The sequence below is a fragment of the Lepisma saccharinum genome, chromosome 2 (genome assembly GCF_977018435.1).
Source record: "Lepisma saccharinum chromosome 2, izLepSacc3.1, whole genome shotgun sequence".
In the NCBI taxonomy this organism is placed as follows: Eukaryota; Metazoa; Arthropoda; class Insecta; order Zygentoma; family Lepismatidae; genus Lepisma; species Lepisma saccharinum.
The window spans coordinates 77,775,886-77,793,547 of NC_139230.1; positions in this window are offsets into that span (position 1 = coordinate 77,775,886).

Consider the following 17,662-nt stretch of genomic DNA (forward strand, 5'->3'; position numbering starts at 1 on the left):
GCTATTTGTACTCACATGATCAAGTGGATGGAAATAAATCTTATCTTATCTTATCTTAAGAATTGTTTGTCATTATACCTCCAAACATTTAGTTAAAACAAGCACGATGTAGATATTATCGCATTGAGTATACCAATATCTAATTGTATCTGGACTGAAACATCTTCTTATGTAGATGTCAACCTTGTTTGAAGCTCCTTCTCAAAACCAAGAGTGTGTGTGATCTGTGAGAAATAATGTAGCTTCACAATAAAGACTTGAATCAAACAAGATAGTTAGTTTAATGCTTTGTATAAACGAATTCAATAGAGACACTAAATCGGAATAGCAATATTTTACGTCTCTTGTCATTTTCGCATTTTTAAACGTAATCGAATTTCTACCTCTCCTCAGTAATAAATTCTGACGCTCATATTTTGAAATTGGAAAAGTCTAGCATTATTCACTTACACTAGATTTCGAGGTTAAAATAAACTTTCATTAAGTTCCCTAGCAACGTCCGTTTCCATGGTCAACAACAAGCACGGCAAGCTCTAAAGAATTGCTTGTCATTATACCTCTAAACATTTAGTTGAAACGAGTACGATGTAGATATTCTCGCATTGAGTATACCAATATACATATACGTAATTGTATCTGGACTGAATCTTATTCTTATGTAGATGTCATCCTTGTTTGAGGCATCTTTTCAAAACCAGGAGTTCATTCATCTGTGTGTGATCTGTGAGAAATATAATGTTAAGAATTAAAGGAAACAATGTGAGCAAAAAGAGAAAGCCATGGAAACGGTTGCTAAGGACGTGAAAGAAGGGCATTTTCACTCTTAAGAAAGGGCCAATTTTTTAATTTTCTCGGCTTTTTGGGACAATTTCATGGGGGGTCGTAATCGGGCATTTTTTGCCTCCGGGCCTTCCTTCATGGAGAACATTTATGTCAGTGAGTGGTGGGATTGGGTCTATATAGTATATATTGGACTCGCGTACTTTCGACGTGGCCTCTCTCGCATGCGTGACCTTCGGCCACGTTGTGGGCGTAATCATATTATAGATGGGGTAAAATGTCTGCATGTTGCATTGGATGAAGGGGAACAAGTGCATAAGTTCGCTAATTTAAAAAGTTTCAAAAGTTACTTTATATGTGTATGGGCTGTAATAAGGTACAAATATTGTAAAGAATATTGTCTAATTTCTTAATAATGAACTGAGTAAGTAATAAGTGTTTCAAGATAATTAGTTGGATGTTTTTGCATCAACGAATTCAATAGCGACACTAAATTGAAACTGCAATATTTACGTCTTTTGTCATTTTCACATTTTTGAACGGAATTGGATAATAACTGTTTTCCGTCATTCCCCCCAAATTCCTACCTTGCGTCTGTAATAAATTCTGACGCTCGTATTTTGAAATACGAAATGTCTAGTATAATTCGCTTACAATAGTTTTTGGGTGAAAATAAACTTTCTTTAAGTTCCCTAGAAACGTCCGTTTCCATGGTGAACAACAAGCACGGCAAACTCTCTAAATAATTGTTTGTTATTATACCTCTAAACATTTAGTTAAAGCAACCACGATGTAGATAATATTTTCGCATTGGGTTTACCAATATATATACGTAATTGTATCTGAGCTGAAACTCCTTATTATGTAGATGTCACCCTCGTTTGATCCACCTTTTCAAAGCCAGGAGTTGATTCAGCTGTGTGTTGTAGATCTGTGAGAAATATAATGTATCTCGGCAATTAAGAATTGAAGGAAACAGTGTGTGCTGCAAAAAATGTCCGTGGCAACGGTTGCTAAGGACGTGAAAAAAGAAGGGCTATTTGAGCTATTTTTTAATTTTCTCGGCCTTTTGGGACGATTTCATGGGGTGTCGTAATCGGGCATTTCTCGCCTCCGGGGCTTCCTTCATGGAGAACATTTGTGTCAGTGAGTCAGTCAGTGGTGGGATTGGGGCTTTATATATATTGGATAACTCGGCCTTTCATGTACAATTTTCTGAAACTTTGAGTGAAGTTACGAGCTAGGCACATTATAGCTCTGTTTGTATACTCTGTCCCGAGAGTGACTCGAGAGTGCTCGACCAATTAACGCGTGAGAGGGAACAGGGAAAATGGGAGAAAAAGGGATTTTAAATTCGTCGTTGAAATCTTCAGTGATACTTATTCTAAAGGTAAAAGGTAAATATAATCTACGTGCATTGAATCATGCTGTGAAGGTACACAGGGGTCAAAGGTGGAGCTCTCCCACCGTTGAAAGACCACAAGGTGAATGCAACGCGGTCCTGGAAACTCTCCCTTCTGAAGCATGACGTCATATGAGTTGCAGAGGCGGGCCCCGTTCCTCTGTAGGCAGGGAAGAAGTGAATTGGTGTTTGCAAAACAACAATATTTCATGAGTTTTAGAATATTAGGAGGGAACATTTAAGAAAGTCAACATCTTCTAAAGTCCAAAATTTAGCACTAAAATATTTCTCTAGAGCACGGTTTACTTTAGTTAGTCGTTAAACTCACACCTTGGAGTAAAAAGTATTCTTTGACAATTAGGCTATTATCAGTCCTTCTGATTTTTATCAGCCTGGCGTGCAGCATTTTTCATTGCATTGTATGGGTCATACGTAGATAGCTCGGTGGTCGAGCGTGTTCAGAGGTATACTGGCGACCTAGGTGCCAATGGATCCGGGTTCGATTCCCTGTGTGAGGTGTAAGGCGTGACGTTTGTGAAGAGTACGAATTCCACGCAGTAAAACTCTGGACCGCATTCTGCAGAATAATGAGGATCTGGAGCCCAGATGCACGGACAGTATAATCCTCTGCGGTTGCGTGTTGGCGCCCTGCATGCTGAGTTGCCCTTCAGAACATCTGTTTTTAACTAGGGTGTAGAGACTTGAGTCTTCAGACGACGGCAGTTCTAGTATTTGCTTCGACTGTACGTAATCACTGGCGTAGGCCGAGGGGGGATGGTTGAAGGGGCTACGGTCCACTCCGAAATTTTAAGAAAACCAACATTTTCAAATGAAGGCAGTGAAGAACTGGGAAATTGGGGACCAGAGTGGGTGTTAAATGTGCTGACGTGTCCATAATTTAAATAAATCAATCAAGTATTTTTAAGTTCCGGCCTGCATGAGTCTATCTTTGTAAGTGTAACTCATAATTCATCTTCGTCGTCGCCAATAGTGGCTGAAAAGCGATGTAAATATTAATGAATGCAAACATAAATTCTAGCTCTACGCTGTAGCAATTCTGACCACCTCTCGTACATAAATCAATTTTGTATACTTTTTCTCCTTGTCGATGCTTCTCAACAATATCTTTTTAGTAAAGGTAGAATGAGAATGAGAGAAAGGGAGATGTTTCCAGATGTTTCCAGCTTTGGCTGCAAATCGCTTCTCCCATCTGGCTAGAACTCGAGAAAAACCAAACTGTTAAAATTCCAATTTGGAGGCATTACGGGAAATATAACTTTCATTATTGTAGTGGTTGTTTCTACATATTTTATTTTTTGAGGACACATTCCAGGGTGGTCAGGCACCATTGGCACCCCCCGTGCGCAAGACTATGCCCTCACATATCAATTTTCATTTGCTTCATCTGTAGAAGAAAGTATTGACGGTAACCAAAATTAGCGATGTTGTTTCAAAGTGTGTTAATATCGGGTGTGTTGTAGAAGAAAAGAAAGCATTATTTACACTGTTACTCTTCCTTGCACTCGTATCGTGTTTCGTTTGTTAACTGGGACCTCCCCGTTGGTGTAGTGGTAACGTCGTCGCCTTGTAATCAAGGGGTCCCAGGTTTGATAGCGGATGAAGGCATAGGAATATAGTGTTTCGGGTTCCACCTTCAACTGTAGGTCTAGTCCCGATTAGCCACACTGTGCATAAAGTGTACTTAAAACACAAAGTCAATCAATGAATCGTTTGTTTACTGAACGGTGCTATTCGAATATGAGCAAAGCGCTTTCGTTACTTACGAAAAATGCTTCTACTTTAACAGAATTATAATCGAACCTTTTTATATCTTTCAGCTATGATTGCTTGGAAAAGTTAAAGGACGTTAGTATCGTAAAATCTCGGTGGACTCATTATCTTAGCACCAAAAATTCTGGGTTGGAATTCCTACGTCAGTTTCGTATCTCTAACGAGGCAAATAGGAAATAATTTGGAAATATGCTCTGCCCCAGGTTTCTCTGCAGCGGCCGAACGAAACCAAGTCTCTGCGCAATCAGTCAATATGGAGGACTGACTAATGAACGCGTGCGAGGGAACGGGATTGTGGTAAAGGTGAACAACGACCACCCTTTCCAGCAGCGCTCCGCTTACTCACTCTTCTCCTTTCTTGCGCAGCCTTGCTCCATAGATACCCGGGGCAGAGTAGAGAGAGAATTGGAAGAGACAGCAAACGTGCCATTTTGGTGGCAGTAGTCCTCACTGCATCTACGCGCAGTATCGGCAGTTTTTAAAAAAACAATGGCATCTATTTTCGTTGGTAATACATCAAAAGGTGAAGAAAAGCAAATGCTGTTATTCACTTTGTTGATGTCTGGTTAAGTATTTTCCTATCTCGTTGTTGTTAACTTTATCGAAAGAGATTTTTTTTTTACTCTGTAAAAGATAAATCGTAATTTTGTCACGCCTTGCATGTATCCTGCAGCTAAATATTGACAACAGTAAAAACGCAACAAAACCAGTGTAACAAAGGACTTTGGCCACGTGTGTAGAAATGAACGTTCCTTTCAACGGAACTCGCACGACTCCACCGCTATCTTTTACTGGCGCCTAAGAGTCTGGACTCTGGAGTTGTTTCGCCCAGACATGTGTGCTGGATCTGCTGCGAGAGCTCGAGTTTCGGGTTCACTTCCAAGTGAACGAGAGTAATGTATACACCCAAGCATCAGTGGCGTGTGCAGGGGGATAGTTATAGTTGGGAACGCAATACCCCCAATTGATTTAAGTTCGCTGCACAATTAACGTGAACTGCAAAGAAAGATGGGGAAATAGTATTACTGCTGTCCGCTATCGCAAGTCACGTAGTGGTAACGGTATCACATGTGACGATGCGGCGGTCTGGCGTTCGATCCCCATTAGAGCCTCAGTGGTTCAATTTCCACTGGATGATATTCATTGCGCGAAATCACACCCACCGTCATGGCCACGATTTCGGCAAACGTTTCGGGGTGTTTTTTTAACACACTTGATAGGCATTGCGCCTACAGTATTTGTGGCAGTGACTGAAGGTACGCATATAACGATTACATTCTAAATGCAGTTCTTCTTCATTTTGTTTTAGTCTCGTAAAGATTAACAGACTATCTATCAGACTATCTAAAAAGATGTGTAAGGCCTCACACACTCTTCGATCACGGCCAATTTGGAGGTGATGTGATCGGCACTACGTTCCTGTCGCCTTTACACCCCAGAGTTTTACCTCTAGTTACCCACCATTTATTTGAGGCTGGATGAGCTCCAGTCGCTTTACGCGGGGACAACGGCGGAAACATTTCGACCTTAGATCATCCAAGGGACTCCCGTGTGGCAGACAGGCGCCCTACTGACTAGATTACATTATATTGTGCATAACGATTATTTATTTGGAATCAGCCCCTCCCCCGCGCCCTTAATTAAAATGATATATTGTTAGCACTAGCTTACCCGGGGGGGGGGGGATTCCAGGCCAACCAAATTCTCAACTGCGGACATTTGTATTTAAAAAATGAAAATAAATTCAAATACGTTGCAATGGTCCCTACCAATATTTCTGAATTACTTTTGCTCATACAATGATGAAGGTAACGTACATAGGAGGAAAATTCACGCTGTGGGCCTATCAGTATGTTCCGCCATGAAACTTGTGCCTGTAACAGTGTACAATTGGTTGATAATTATGGAAATTAATGTAGCTATTATAATTACTTGAGAACAGCACATACGAAAACAAGAAATACCATTGATTCAACATTAACATGTAATTTTGAGGTCTAGTGAATGATAAAATGTGTGTGACACTCGTGTAATAATTGGTTCACATGATGGTCATTTTGCAATTATTATATTTGTTATATAAGTTATATGAACAACAAAAGAAGAAATGATTCATTAAAAAATTGTTCCATGAATTTTAATTTTAATGTTAAAAAGGAAAAAAAATGTCTGGGCCTCTGAGGCCCCCTCAGGTATGTTAATTTCTTGTACGCCAGGGGAAGCTAGGGATAAGAAAAACCAAACTTCTTCCAGTCTTAACTGTAGTTCTTTTGTAAAACAATGGTTTTATGCTTGCAATCATGTATTATATGGTATTGCTGCAAGGGTTCTTCGCTTTGGTCAGATTCCCATTCATTCAACAACTTGGCTGCCACCTTTCCTCTTCTGTCTTTTACTCCTGAGCTAGAATACAATTCAAATGTAGTCGAAAAAAGGTATAGGCTAGGTGATGTAATTTGTACCTCTTTCATCTTCGATTCCTACAGATCATAAAATTGTAAAGTCACGACTTCAATAACACAAATAATTTTCGTCGGAATAACAGTTTTAAGTAAGGTATAAAAATGGCTACAAATTGGCCGTGCTTCAACTCTAGATATTAGAGAACCAAGTTATATCATTTGAGCAGGTAAAAATACAAAATACGTATGTTGATAGGATATACGTATTGTAGAACAAAGTGAAAACTATAAAAACCAGTGAAATTGAAATAAATCTACATTTCTCAAGTAAGCATAAAGGAAAGGAAAAGTAACGCACAATTCTTGCAGTAATGATAAAATATTACTAATTGCGAGAGCTTAACCGTGAAACGATTGCCCTGCCATCGATATGGAGACACACGGGAACGAGTCATACAATTCGACAAAGACTGCTAGGCCTCTATTTTGACGCGAACCAAGCTTCGTAAGTTCTTTTTAACAAACATTGTTTCAATGTGTGCGAGCTACACCTCCGCAGTTCTATTCACTGGTAATGACCTACTAAAAGCGCGAATTTTCATGAAAGGCTAGCATGTGAGTCAATGTGTGAAGAACCCCTTCTCCTCGGATTAAAAGCGCGGAGTTAGAGTAGAACCCAGAGCCCCCTGGTAGCAGCAGATTTTTTGGCGGATGGAGTGGGGGAGGGTTGCACGTAATATTTCGTTTATACTGTAGGAAAGTTCAAGTCCGTGCTTCTCAAGTAAGACATGGATGCCGAAATATTGAGGACAGCGACAGAGTGCTGAAAACAACTTTTCCCACCCTCTTTTTTTATTTTTTTTACTAGCGTTTTGGATAAGATTGATTGATTATTTTTTTGTTTCAAGTCCACTTTATGCACAGGAAGGCTAATCGGGTTTTGGATAAAAGTATTTACATTTTGAAGGCATAGTTTCCCTTCCCTTGTAGGAATAATGCGGTGAATTCAGCAGCCCTACATAAAAGTAAAACATTTTACCAGTAGTCTTTAGGTGAGCCTACCTACAAAGATTTAATTTTCCATAATTGTAATTGCTAGTCAGTTAACAAAGCATACACCCTTAATCCACCATCGTGGAATTAACATTTCTTTTCTCATGCATATCTCAAAGTTCGACTACAGAAACACAATTAATTGACTTGGTGTTTTAAGTCCACTTTATTCACAGTCAGGTTAATCGGGACTGGACCTACAGTTTAAATTGGGATCCGAACCACTAGTGCCTCCACCGGGTATCGAACCCGAGACCCCTTGATTATACAGAAACACAATGACCGAAAATATGGGAATAAATAATATCACCCATGAAACAGCAAAATCAAGTTAAGGTTTTGGAACTAATGTGGTGAACGCTCCGTGCAGACTTGAAGACGCCAATGCAACAGTCTCTTTTCATCTTCCCAGTTATATCGTTTACGTTAACTTTTTATGAATATATATTTATTTATTTTATGAAAAATATGTATATAGAAGGTAATTAGAGGTACTAAACGGTATGCATATGTTTTTATATTCATTACTGCAAAGTATGTAATGTATGAAACTATAATAATTAATGTATATAGTATTGAAAATAAGTTTTCTATGGTTTATGAACCGCTATGAACGGTAGTAATGGTACGAAAGAAGACGGTCCCGGTATTCGAACCCGCGATATGTAATATTATTAATTAGTACTATGTAATAATGTACGTTATTATGGTATGAAACACGATGGTCTCACACGCTAGACAGAATACTGACTCAGAATTTCGACTCCGCTCTGATCCCAGACAGAGAGAATGAATTAATATTCAGCGCAGGTAGACGAGAAAGGAATTTTGGGGAAGCGCGTTCAAGGTCAAATGACGTCAGAACGTCACAACAAAGAAGGAACCTGATTGACCAATCAGAGACCGCGTCGGTAGATTTTCAGAACCAGTTTTCCCAAGGTTAACTAGTACGCAAGAACAGGGGAAAGCTATGCAATACTGTAGGGCAGGGGAGGGATTCAACCAGACAACAAAGGATGTCTGGAAATGCACAGCAAGGGTCAAATCTCTGAAGCTATGCGTCGCTTGTAGAACCGGTTTCCGCCGCCAATTAATATTCCGCTCAGGTTTGCCTCCAAGGCACAGGACGCTTTAGCGCAGGTTTTTTTTATCTGTACTATGAAGAAGGGAGAGTTATCATGGACGGGGCCTACAGTTTTCACTATTTGCTTTTATCACGGGGTAACGAACCTTGGACCCATTGATTATTGATTTAGGTAGTAAATTTATATTACTGTGTGCTATTTAACTTAATTTTCAGTTTATTTTTTTACCATACTTTGACTTTATGTCAAAACTTTTACAAGTTTTTATGTATTTTTACCAAAATAACACAATTTTAACTATTCAGGCAACATTTTTTATTAAGTTTTGGACTCGCAAAGACATTTTTTCAACTTTTAACTTATTATTTTACAACTTTATGTTAATTTTTTACCAAAATAACACTATTTGTACTATTCAGGCAACATTTTTCATTAATTTTGGACTCACAAAGACATTTTTTCAACTTTTAACTTATTATTTTACAACTTTATATTAATTTGTTTACCAAAATAACACTATTTATACTATTCAGGCAACATTTTTATTAAATCTTGGACTCGCAAAGACATTTTTTTCAACTTTTAACTTACTATTTTACAACTTTATGTTAATTTGTTTACCAAAATAACACTATTTATACTATTCAGGCAACATTTTTTATTAAATCTTGGATTCACAAAGACATTTTTTCAACTTTTAACTTATTATTTTACAATTTTATGTTAATTTTTTATCAAAATAACATTATTTATACTATTCAGGCAACATATTTTATTAAATTTTGGACTCACAAAGACATTTTTTACAACTTTTTAATTTATTATTTTACAATTTTATACCTATTTTTACCAAAATAACACTATTTATACTATTCAGGAAAGACTTTTAGTTATATCTTCGACACACAAAGTGTGTTTTTTCAACTTCTATCTGTTTATTTCACAAGTCCAGGCTTATTATTACCAAAATAACACAATTCAATCTGTTCAGGAAAGACTTGTAGTTACATTCTCGACACACAAAGTGTGTGTTCTCAACTTCTATTTGTTTATTTCACAAGTTTAGGCTTATTATTACTCAAATAACACAATTTCATCTATTCAGGATATTTTGTATTTACAAAGAAATTTTTTCAACTTTTAATTTATTATTTACAAGTTTATGCCTATTTTTTTACTCAAATAACACAATTCTATCTGTTTAGGAAAGATTTTTAGTTATATTTTCGACACACAAAGTGTGAGTTTTCAATTTTTATCTGTTTATTTCACAAGTTTAGCCTAATATTTACTCAAATAACACGATTTGAACGTGTTTTTTTTATTACATTTTGGACACACACACACAGATATATTTTCCAAGTTTACAGGATTATTCTCTAAGTTTACTCAAATAACACATTTTAAATGTGTTTTGAATTAAACTTTGTACACACGAAGTGTGTTTCGTCAATTCAAGAAAGTTTTCAATTATATTTTGGATGCAAAAGTATGTTTTGTCAAGTTCTACCCTTTTATTTTACAAGTTTAGGCTTATTATTACTCAAATAACCAATTTCATCTATTCAGACAACATTTTGTTTGTTATATTTTACTCACAAATACATTTTATCAATTTTTAATTTATTATTTCAGAAGTTTATGTAATTTTTTATTCTAATAACACAATTTTAACTATTCAGGCAACATTTTTGTTGCAATTTGGACTTACAAAGAGATTTTTTAAAATCTTTGTATTAAATTTTCTATTTATTGCGTTTTGTATTTCACATTCGATATTACAAAGTTCTATGGTGTGTATAATATTTCAAACTATTTTCAGGGTGTATTTGTTAATGCATTTGGATAATAACTATTAGGTTTTTGGATGAACTAATGTTAAGAATATTTCAACCAATCAGAAAACGCGTCGGTTTTATTTCATCCAATTAGAAAACGCGTTGATTTTATTTCAACCAATCAGAGAAGGCGTCAGTTTTGCTTATGAGGTATAAAAACTGCGTAAAAGCAAGCAGAAGCTATTTTGAGAAGTATTTGTGAAGCATTGTGTCAGAGAAGACGTCAAGTTGTGATTATTGGCCGTGAGTTTCAGACAAAGAACTCAAGAGAAGCTATAATTAAGGTAAATGATTTTTATTATGTAGCGTGTTTTTAAATAATATGTAAATGCTAATATTGAAACGAAGAAAACGTCAATACAAACCATAAAGAATATGCGTAATGTGAACAAGTACTACAACTATATTTCTATTTTTCAGATGCTTCTAATTTTGTATGTGTGACTGAAAGGGACCATTAGTGAAAGATGACGTCTTCAACCTCCACAAACAAGGCTAACCACACTACGGTGAGTACCTCGCAAGAGATTTTACCATTGGAATGTATATTTCTCCACTAGTTTTTTGAAATAATATATAAATCCAGAAAACAAAGAAACGAAAAAGTAAATACAGAAATGAATATGCGTAATATAAACAAGTACTACAACTATGTTTCTATTTTTCAGGTGTTCTTATTTGTGTACCTGTGAGTGGAAGGATCTATTACTGGAAATAACGTCAACGAAGTAACCGACAAGGGCATGAGTAACATGATTTCAGATGTTATCCATAAGGATTCTGTGTTGGAGATTTTGAAGAGGTATACACCTAGCAAGTATATTATATGCAGGGGTTGTTATCTAAATGTAGGCAACCATTTTTATGAGTGCGAGTGCGTATGCTGTAAAGATGAATTTCTGATTTCCGAATGTTTTTCTATTTGCCAAGGGGAAAGCCGTTTGTATGAATGCCAGCATTGTGTTGAGTGGATGTGCGAGAGAATCCAGTGTTATTTGCAGGATCAGGACAATACAAAACATATTTTTGATTTTTATATTACTAACCATGAGGATGTTGCGGATGCTTTGACGGCACACGAGGTACAGACAGAATACAAAGCTTTTTATAGTGTGTTATGTGAAATTTCAAACAATATCGAACTAGTGAAAACTTTTATAGATTCTATACGCTCAGCAGAGCTTACTTCTGGTAGCACAGGATTTTTGTGAGAGTTGAATAAAGAGAGACTGACTAATAACAGCGAAAATGGTACAATACATTATTGATGTACAAGGATTTATTTATAACAGAAAATTTATATTGCGTGAGATTTGTGTGAGTTCTACAAATTTGGACACTGTGTATTATGCGCTTGTCAGTGTTCCCGATTATTTCAAAGAGAACAAAGAATCGCGCTGGGTTAAAGACAATCTCCATGCATTAATGTATGATATTCCTTGTGGATGTGAAATATACTATGTCCGGAGGGCAGTTAGGAACTGGAACTGTCAAGGTGGTACATTTTTCTGCAAAGGAAAATCCCAAATTATCAAAGATTTGTTTAATATTGATAACATTGTTGATTTACAAACTGTAAACTGTCCATCCCTTAAGAATTTGTATATGTTTCAAGGAGGATTGTGCAAGTATCATTCTGATACTTCTCCCCCAGCTGAACAAGGTTGCGCATTCAGAAATGTTCAAAGACTTGTATGTTGGTACAATAATAAAAATATTAAGGTGTAATGTATTTTAGTGCAAATAATAAAGATTTGTGAAAAAGAAATGTTTTCTATGTTGTTATTTAGTTTTAAAGCCTGCATTCAAGGTATTTTCAAGTATTACCGTTTTTTTTTGAGTGATTGACTTAATACCAGGAGTTATACGAGCCGTATTTTAACTACAATCACTATATGTCTATGAGGACTAAAATCCACTGATTGAACCTTAAAGCTTAGGCTTACTATGTATATTGATTACTCACAGGACAACACGAATCTTACAGAGGATTGTAGGAGGCATAGGCCCACACGCCAGAGCCTTATTAGCCTGCAAGAACAACTTATATGTTGAATTGTGACTGTTTAGAAATAATATTTATAAAGTTTAAATCATTTTTATTAGATTACATATATATTTTGGATTCAAATAAAACACTCAAGTTAAGTTTTTTAAGTTTATTTTTATTTAATATACATATATAGAATATATCAAATTTACATATATGAAAAATACTCTACCAAAGAGCAAAAGTCACATAGGGATTACGATTTAGCCGATGCTGAAATTCTTCCATGAGGGATTTGTAGTAAGAGAGAATTTTTTGCCATTGGTTAAAGTTGAGGGTGACTCCACCAGAGATGTTGGTGATTTCCACTTTTATGTTTTCTCCACTGCCCTCGAAGGTGAAGTAAAGTTCTTCTATAATGTTTATAGATCTGAACCTGTCTTCTTGTGTGGGGAATCTGTTTTTGTAAGTGTCGAAGATCGCATCTGATTTGTACACGCATGATGGGTACTCTTCTCTATTTAGGACAATGTAATTTTTTCATGTTTCAAAATCAATTCAGTGTTTGTGAAAGTACCTCGAATAATGATATCCATGTTGGCAACGATGATGAATCTGGTTTCTGGTTTTATGTTGTTTATTTGGTGGGTACCTCGGATAGACTGCATTTTGGTTTGCTATCAATAAAAAGTTTTAAAAATATGCAACTAGTGCTACAAAAGGAACGGAAATTATCGACAATTTCTGGATTATAACTAAAATTCAGTTTGCCTTTTACATATCCAATATTTACAGACCAACACTAACTAGACTTCGATTTATATAAATGTAGCGGGAACTATATTTCTGAGAATCAAACTATATTAGGATTATATGTTAAACTTATACAAAACCAGATTATTCTATGTAAGTATATTTATATTGACTGGATTATTTAACAGATCAAACAGAAAGAAGGCAAAATTCACTAAACGTGGTCAAGGAGTGACCAACAGTGAGCTGAGGTTATATATAGAGGGTCGCTCTTTATAATTTTTACCTTCGCTGGATGATCGGCGAAGGAACGCACTTGTGGGCGGTAGAACCTGAATGGGCTCCACCAAGACATCGGAGACTCGAAGCAGATGTCTTGGTGGATGAACCCAAGTAGGGTCATAGACTGTGCCTTGGAAGTGTCAATCCCAGAATAAAATGCGTAGGACAGCCAGTTATGGATTTTAGATACCAGGTTTCGGTGTATCGAAATACAGGTCACATCGAAGATGCAGAACATATTTGTTTGATGCCAATACTTGGGGGTCTGCTATATTGATATTTCCAGCAGCCGTAATAAGTATCACGTTTCTTACAAGTTGTATTTATATTGCAATCAGACAACGTCCTGCATTTCTGCACTTCTGTGGGTCCAGTTCCGATTAGCTTATCTATGCATAAAATGGCCTTAAAATACAAACTCAAAACTAAAAATATATGGGGGGTGAACGTGCGTTCGTTTTTTTTTTTACTAAATTGGGAATCAACGCAAAAGGGATAAGCTTTATGAAAATAATGCAACTTTAGACAAATTAAGTATTACTTCTATTTATACTAAGTAATTTTATGGCACTTTTGTTTGTATTGGGTTAACCGTGACGATCTTATATACTTCTAAACTGTGAATAATGTGAGTAATGGTTTACTAATATATTAGTTTAAGCGTATCCTTCTCTCACTGACATTCGCCAGAATGCACAGTCAAACAGCTAAACCATAGGAAGGGGGACAGGGGCGTGACTTTTCGTGATAAGCAAACAACGGGTCAATTTTCCATTTCGGCTAATTATAACACACATAATACGTAACGTCGTTAACTTGTAATGAAAGGGTTCGATACTAGGTCGAGGCGTAGCCATTTCCCACTTTAAACTGTGGCCCAATCCAAATTAGCCTTTTTGTGGTACTTAAAAAGTGGAATTAAAGGAAATTCAACAAGAACCACCACATAATATTGTTTGTTACTGAGACACTTTTAACTGATTGTTGAAAATTTTCCCGTTTTTCTTACTTGATTTGGTTATGCATAGTTCAGGGCACGGTCTCTCATAATGCACCACCTCCAACATTTCGGTAGAAGTTCTTCAACTGAATGAAAAAAGATCCCTAATCGAGTACTTACCTGCACCACTGCAAATCGGTGGCTCGTCTGGTTTGTCATCCATGGCGGTCATTTTCAATATAGACCCTACTTTCACTCGAGATAGCAGAAGCACCACACGAAAGAACAGAATGACACAGGACGATGGCCACAGTAAAGAAAACACGTGTCCGCAGCAGCCACGCTACGCTACCAAATAGCACCCTCTTCCTCACCCTATTTGCAATGTTACATACGCTCTATATTTCGGAGTTACTGATCACATGCAGGATATGCCCAAGTATTGGTTGGTGAATTTACTTATAATAATATACCATACGGCTTTTGATCATTGACTAACTTTATAAGGTAATGTGTTGATTACTGAAAAGTTTCACACACGCATAATCGTACCGAGTTAGCTGGTTCCACGGATGCATGTAAAATGCGGGAATTTAGAACACTTTTGGGCAGCGTAGACGAGTTCTTTCCAACACCCTTGCCAAGGACAAACGCGGGCCTGGAATCGCTTGCTTTCGACTTTTTATTTAGCGTGAAGGGGGACGGACAGTGACCATGTAAGTACTGCATAAAGCATGACGTCCACTGAGACGCGGAGAAACTCAGCAAATGAACACGACAGACCCGTTTCCGGCGTCTCAGTGGGCGATAATCTGTAACATAACCTGCCAAAATTTTCGTGCTTCGGTTTCGCGCGTTTCACTGTAGTGGGCGTTACACCATTTGGTTTAAGTAGAAGCAGACAGCAGATCTGTTGCCGGAAATTTCCATGTTTCGCCGCGTCTCAGTGGGCGTCAAGCTTCAGTCTCTTCCTTGTAACGCGATCAGCTAACCCGCGTGGCTGAGCGAGCCGGTTTATGTTTGCAGGCAATACCACTGCAAATAGGAGAACTGAAAGGTCTGCACATGTAAATATGTTGTAGAAATTAATTCCATTCTAAGGCATTGAAAGACATGAACTTAAGATACAAAAATGTTAAAAAAACAAAAACGCAAGTGGTGCTTGCTCCGTTTCCTTTACCGCACGCTTCTGAAAAAGGGGGGGGGGATGTTTTCCCAGTGCGTCTCGGTCATCAGCTGTGGCTCTTTCTACACAACTCAATCGCCCTTCTGCTATCTCGCTGCCTGTTTGGGGCAAAGAATATATACAAACCATAATAATATTAATAGTGATAATAATAAAATCGTCTTTACTAGAGCGGGCGTTTTTCATCCGTTTCTAGCCCGACCCTGTGACCGAGTGGTTAGCATATCGCACTGCGACGCCAAGGGTCCCGGGTTCGAATCCCGGTCGGGCTTGGTTGTTTGTGAATGTCCATTCATCAATTTCATCATTTCATCACTCATCCCCATCTTCGCAAATTAGCCAAGAGGCACAAAACGCGAAGTAAAATAAACTAAATGAACTCAAATCAAATCAAATCAAATCATCCGTTTCTATCATAAATATAACAATGAGTCGAAGTGGTTGGTAGATGAGAGCAAATAAATTCAGACGCGCACAAATATTCTCGTAGGGCCTAACGTTAGTGCCTCTACTCTTCAACCTTACAAGATATAAATGAATGTCACCATTAAAGAGAGTACTTTATGTTGGTTACCGAAGATACCGAAAATGTCGGTTCTCAGTATATCGATATTTAGAGGTCATATTTTCGAGTACAGATAACGGATATCGATGGTTTCAGAAACCGGCCTCCGTGGCGGAGTGGCTAGCACAGCGCGCTACGAAGCCAGGGATCCCTGGTTCGAGCCCTGGCCAGAAATTGGCTGTTTGTGCGAGTCTCTTCATCAATTTCATTAGGTTATATGATCACTCGTCCTCAACTCAATTAATCGTAGGTGGCAGAAAGCGATGTAAAATAAACCAAATCAATCAATAGTTTTAACAGCACTAAATATACCCCGTTATGTGACCATTTCAGGATATTTTCTTTAATTTTGCCTGCTTTACGGTGCACTATATACACCAGCAAGTTAAAAACAAGGAAATGAAGTAATTAGCTCGAAGCGGATTACATAAAAATAACTCCATCGTAGATTCCAGCCGAGGCCACTCCCTAAATATCGTGCCACAGTAACCATCAGCCATGGAATCACTTCTTGGTGAACAAGGGCAATTACATTAACATATTATTATTAATAATATTAACTAGAATAGGATTATACACAGTGGCGGCGATTATGGGGGCGTGGGGGTAGTTGCCTCCCCTCAAATTTTGGCACTTCTTGTCCCCTCAACTGCGTCCTCTAACGAAATTTCCTGACACTCCACTCATCTCCACTTCAAAAGCAATGGAAAAAAGAAATAAGTAAGTTAAGAATGGATGACCATAATTAGAGGCAATCCAAAAGAGTGATCAGTTGAGAAGTCGACCCCATCCTTGAAATAATTTGATTTCGATCAGTCAAGTATGAGTTTTTAAACATTTAACAACGTTTTATATGAAAATCTTTATATTACATGAATGCGTGCGTTTCGTTGGTTCTCTTCCTACCGCGCCCATTTGCCATTGCTTTCTCTGCAACGTAAAGGTTGGGGGACGTTCGAGATTCGAACCCGAGGCTTTGTCCAGATGTCGGCTCGTTTTGCCCCGACTGTAAAACTAAAAAATTAGCTCCCTCTCCTATCAGGAGAAAGAAAACCTCGCGAAGTGACACCCCGGAGACTTCGTGACGTGAGATGATGCTCATTACTAGGGCTAAAAGGGGCTAGAACATCACCCTAGTTGTTGCCATCAATGGCAGAATTGCGATCCAGTCCCATGTCTTCATCTTTGCTTATGGGCGCGAGAAATCCCCCCCCCCCTTCCTTTCCCTCCTCCAGCCTGAGAATTCTCATTCAAGTGCTGGAGAGTAAACTTATACCTTGCAAGTGTCAGTCTCAGAATATTACGAGTATAGAGTGAGTTTTAGATACCCTGGTTCAATATCTCGAACTACCGGTTACATCAAAGATGCAGAAAGTACCGGAAAATAACGAAGGTACCGTTTCGATATATCGATATTTCGTTGTTGTCAATACCTGAGATTCCGGAATTTTCAAGTAACGGTAAATCAATAACTCCACCATCTTTAAAAAGTATAACGTTTCTTATCATTCATATTTAATTTCTAATCACACACTTATACTTATGTACACATGTGGAGGTTGTGTGCCTGTGCAGTGCTTCATTCGGAAGAAAGT